We start from the raw sequence: 6,000 nt of genomic DNA, 5'->3' as shown, positions 1-6,000 counted from the left end.
CCAAAAATTATGCGGCGGTTAAAACCCGGGTTCTCTTAGGTTTGATGGGTTCGAACCCCGGTTTTGGTTTAATCATAAGCATTAATATTAGGAATTTTACTTGTCATAACTACTCCTAAGACTTAATTATGGATAGTAACTACCATTTTTAATATTTAAGTTTAGTAGCTATATTATTCAAAATTTACATTTCATAGCTACCCCACCTTTTTTAATTAAATGTGTTGCCCCATAATCCCTAAGTTTTGCCGTTTTAGCTTCATGCCCACCAAATTATTTTCGGTGTATCGGTCGTTTTCACACCTATTTTTCAATATATTTTCGGTGTATACGGTAGTTTTTACTCAACAACGATTTTGTATTTCGTTGTATTTTGCTGTATTTCGAAAATGCGAACGTGACCAAACTCCACAGTGATTTTGTATTTCGAAAATGTAAAAATGACCAGAAATACAACAAAAGCAGTTACGAATTATAATTTTGCAACTTGTAGCTATAAATTATTAGAACTTATTAAAAGGTAGCTATTTGTGTAAGTTTTACTTAATATTATTTTCCAAAAATTTTCATCTTTGACTTCTAGATCAAATCGACTTTTGACCATTTCTTTTTGTTATTTTTGGTCCAAAAAATGTATTCCATTAGTTAAGTAGTTATATTGTGGGTGGCAAATGGATTGTAGCTTGTCTATCGGGAATATAAACGGGGGTGGTGAGACTTACTATGGGTCATCAAAAGGGGGATATTTGGGTTGATGCTAGGCGCTCAACTACTTGATTTTGCTCCTTGTATATGTGAAATTGCATCCGGTTATCGATTTTGTTGAGCAAGAACACACCAATCAATTACATAATTTTTTGGAGTCGGAGCCAAAATGGCGTATTTTTGCGGCCATTAGCCTAAAATAGTATGCTTTTTTTTTTAGACCAAAATGGGTATTTCGTTGAATAACCAACGAAATACCCACACCTATTCGGTGCCGAATAAATTGTTGCATTTCGCTACACATGTAGCGAAATGCAACTCGATTATATATATATATATATTTTTTTTTTTGCATTTCGTTGTGCAATTCACGAAATAGGTTTTTTTTTTTTTTTTTTGGCAATTCGTGAAAGAAGCGCTTATGTGCATGCAATTTTTTAGTGAATTGCATTTCGTTATTGCAATTCACGAAATATGCTCTTTTTTTTTTTTTTTTTTTTTTTTTTTTTGCAATTCGTGAAACTAATGAAAAAAAATTTGTTTCTTTTTTTTTTTTTGCATTTCGTGAATTGGTCAACGAAATAGACTTATTTTTTTTGCATTTCGTGAATTGATAAACAAAATAGGCTTTTTTTTTTTTTTTTTTTTTTTGCATTTCGTGAAATTAATGAAAGAAAGCTGTTTTTTTTTTTGCATTTCGTGAATCGATGAAAGAAATAGTTTTTTTATTTTATTTCGTTCATCTAAAAACGAAATTGGAAAATATATATATATATATAGTCGGAGCCTAAAGGGTATAAAAATACACGATATAAACCAAAGATGGGGTAGCCAAAAATATATACCAAAAGGTATAACGTGGGTGATCCACGTTATACCCCAACTTTTTTTTTCCCAGTGTCAGACTGAACCAAACGAAAAAAAAAAAAAAAAATTGTATAACGTGGGTGATCCACGTTATACAAAATTATTTGTATAACGTGGATCAGTCCACGTTATACATTTCATTAATTTTTTCTCCCCGACGTTTTACAAATAGTTTGTAAGACGTTGTCCTCTATTTAAATCATATTCGGCTGTGTTTTTAATAAAAAAAATTTATTGATTTTTTTAATTTTTAAAGCATATAGTTAATTTCAATAGTCCACGTTTTAAAAATATATTTTTAGATGAACGAAATAAAATAAAATAAAAAACTATTTCGAAAAAACTATTTCGTTCATTGATTCACGAAATATATTTGTAAAACGTGGACTGATCCACGTTATACAAAATTATTTGTATAACGTGGACTGATCCACGTTATACGTTTCATTAATTTTTTCTCCTCGACGTTTTACAAATAGTTTGTAAGACGTTGCCTCTATTTAAATCATATTGGTACATGTTTTTAATAAAAAAAAATTATTGATTTTTTTTAATTTTTAAAGCATATAGTTAATTTCAATAATTAAATTTGTTTGAAAAAACTTAGTGTTTGACTGTAAGGTTATTTTAGTCAACTTTATATGTCGAGAAAATTAGTCAGCTTTATTTTCAAAAATTGAAACTGCAGAAGTGAAATTGACATTCACAGCTACATTACCCCAGGATTTTTACGTTGAAATCTATTGCGTATCATCATCGTATAAGTAAATAAAACTGAAAATTTTAGGCCAATTTGGGGGAAAATTGAAATCGAATGGGATAAAAGGTGTTTTTAAAAATCGGCTCGGCCAAAGCTGCGCTTATGGCGGTTTGTCCATAGATCTCGAAAAAATACGCAAGTTCAAAAAAAAAACGCATAAAACGGACGTGCCGCTTAAAGTTATGACCATCTAAAGTTTGACCACTTTACAACTAGTTTTTCACCTTTTATTTTTAGAATTAGATTTATATTCAAAATAAAGTTATGTCTTGATTAAAAAATAACACGCTTAAATTAAAATCTTAAAAAATAAAACACCCTAAAGTTTCCAAATAAAACTTACTTCGGGTACCTTTTTAACCCCTAAAACGACGATGCGAACGTTTACGTATCCTTGATGTATTGAGCCTACATTATAGTACGCGAGAAAAAATATCAGGTTCTATATAAAATATTGACGTTTTGGAGTCTTGACACACGATTAATCGTTGGTCAAAGTATGGAAAAAACACTAAGTGTTGGTTGCAAAGAAAAGATTTATTGATTTATTAAGTATTGCATGTCTTAAAATATTTATTTGAGTTATACACTTGAAATTAACTATATGCTTTAAAAATTAAAAAAAATCAATAAATTTTTTTTATTAAAAACACGACCGAATATGATTTAAATAGAGGCAACGTCTTACGAACTATTTGTAAAACGTCGGGGAGAAAAAATTAATGAAACGTATAACTTGGGTGATCCACGTTATACAAATTTTTTTTTTTCGTTTGGTTCGATCGACAACTTTGGGAAAAAAAAAAGTTGGGGTATAACGTGGATGGGTCCACGTTATACCCCTTTTATTATATATATTTTTGGCTACCCCCTTTTGGTTTATACCGTGTATTTTTATACCCTTTAGGCTCCGGACTCTATATATATACATATTCTCCAATTTCGTTTTTAGATGAACGAAATAAAATAAAAAAACTATTTCTTTCACTGATTCACGAAATGCAAAAAAAAAAAAAACAGTTTCTTTCATTAATTTCACGAAATGCAAAAAAAAAAAAAAAACAAATTTTTTCATTAGTTTCACGAATTGCAAAAAAAAAAAAAAAAAGGCATATTTAGTGAATTGTACAACGAAATGCAATTCACTAAAAAATTGCATGCACACACGGTTTCTTTCACGAATTGCCAAAAAAAAAAAAAAACCTCTTTCGTGAATTGCACAACGAAATGCAAAAAAATATATATATATATAATTTGTTTGTAGCGAAATGCAACAATTTATTAGGCTTACTTAGGAACGATTGTGTGTGGGTATTTCGTTGATTATCCAACGAAATATCCATTTTGGTCTAAAAAAAAAAAGCATACTATTTTGGGCTAATGGCTGCAAAAATACGCCATTTTGGCTCCGGACTCTAATTTTTTGTAAGTCAAAAGTATTTATTTGAGGGACCCCTAATGATCTCACTGGCGTCAAAGTTGATGTGTAAATTATTGAATTCCCCCATGGCCACGATAGGCAATTTGGAAACCATATATTGTTGGTCGATTCCTATGCAAATTCGGACACCTAATTTCCAATTACATTACGAAACATGATAGATTGGAAGGTATACTCCCTAGTATTATATCATCAATCAATCGGGATTTGTAAAAGGAGGAGCATTTTGAGAATATTCTCCTGCTTGGGAGATAGTCTCGGATATCGGACTTAGAGGCTTTGCTAATGTAGTATTGAAATTAGACATGGCAAAAGCATATGATAGGGTCTCTTGGAAGTATCTTATGCATGTTTTAAGGAAGATGGGATTTGCTGAACATTTTATTACACTGATTTGGAGGCTGGTGGCAAACAATTGGTACTCTATCCTTTTAAATGGTCAAGCAACTGGTTTCTTTCAATCAACTAGAGGAGTGAAACAAGGGACCCTCTATCCTTTGACCTTATTTTTAATATACTCGGAAGTTTTGTCAAGGGCATTGAACTCTCTTTTTGAAGATAGGAGCTTTATAGGGTATGGGATGCCTAAATGGAATGATTCGACTCATCAATCATTTAGCATATGCAGATGATACCATCATATTTGCATCTGGCGATTCGAGAATCTTTAAAAGGCATAATGGAGGTGCGAGGAAGTATGAGCAATCTTCTGGACAACTCATAAACAATGCTAAAAGCTCCTATTACATGTATGCTAAGGTGGGAAATGAACTAATTCAATCAGTTGGCACTATAACGGGTTTTACCAAAGGGCATTTCCCATTTACTTACTTGGGTTGTCCAATTACCCATTCTAGAAAGAAGAAGATGTTTTATGCAGAACTGATAAAGAAGGTGAAGAGTAGAATTTTATCATGGAAAGGAAAACTGCTATCTTTTGGAGGAAAAGCTACTCTAATTAAAAGTGTACTGCAAAGTATGCCAATTCACCTACTGTCAGTATTGGCCCCTCCTAAATGTGTCATTCATGAAATTCACAAGATTTTTGCTAAGTACTACTGGAGTAATAAGGAAGAGGCAAAGAGCAGACACTGGTCCACATGGCAGAACATTTGCATTCCAACACAGGAAGGAGGTTTGGGTTTTAAATCTCTATTTGATGTTTCCAAGGCTCTCTTTGCTAAATTATGGTGGAGATTCAGAACAACAAGTACATTGTGGTCAAACTATATGTGGAATAAATACTGTAAGAAAGTAATACCAACTTTAGTACAGTGGAAAAGAGGATCACAAGTATGGAAAAAGATGATTGAAGCTAGAGAAACTGTAGAACATGAAATATGGTGGGAAATAAAAGCAGGTTCAGCCAATGTGTGGCATGAAAATTGGATAAAATTGGGGGCATTATATCATGTGGTGCCAGATGAGTATCCTATCAATGAGGAAATAGAGGAAGTGGCTGAATTGGTGGATGATGGAAATTGGAAGGAAGATCTATTACAACAAAATTTCCTGCGGGATTGTGGATCACATTAAATCAGAGATTCACATTGATCATTTATATGGATACTGGGATAAACCCTGGTGGATGGCTACTACATCAGGTAATTTTACTATTAATAGTGCATGGGAGTTACTCAGGCCTAGAGAGGCTGAACAGGAGGAGTATAAACATATGTGGATTAAAGGAATCCCTTTCAAAATTTCTTTTTTCCTTTGGAGACTATGGAAATTCAAACTTCCTACAAATGACCGATTAAAGAGAATGAAAATTTCTATTGTTTCTAGATGCTATTGTTGTCCTATTCCTCGAGAGAAACAATTCATCATCTATTTGTAACGAGGAAGTTTTGCAAAGGAGGTACGGACAATGTTTATGAAGCGACGAGGTTTACATATAAGTCTTATTCAAACTCGTAGGGTTATCGGATCATGGTGGAATACGGAATGTGGAGACAAACTTAAACCAATTCTCCCGACGATTGCCCGCCATATTAACTTGGGAATTGTGAAAGAGAAGGAATAATGTCAGACATGGTGGATCAGTGAGTTTTAATAGAGTGGTGCATGAAGTGAACAACAACTTGTACTATCTAGCAAAATTGAGATATCCTTGGCTTAAGAATATACCATTCTTATGGCCGGAGATGGTTAGATTTCTAGAAGGATACAAGTCTTGTATTGCGACTAGAATTGTGTGTCTTTGAGGTTGCTGCTGAGATAGGTG

The sequence above is a fragment of the Lycium ferocissimum genome, chromosome 7, assembly GCF_029784015.1.
Source record: "Lycium ferocissimum isolate CSIRO_LF1 chromosome 7, AGI_CSIRO_Lferr_CH_V1, whole genome shotgun sequence".
Lineage (NCBI taxonomy): Eukaryota > Viridiplantae > Streptophyta > Magnoliopsida > Solanales > Solanaceae > Lycium > Lycium ferocissimum.
The sequence above is the reverse complement of the archived record's forward strand: the minus strand, read 5'-3'. Positions refer to the sequence as shown.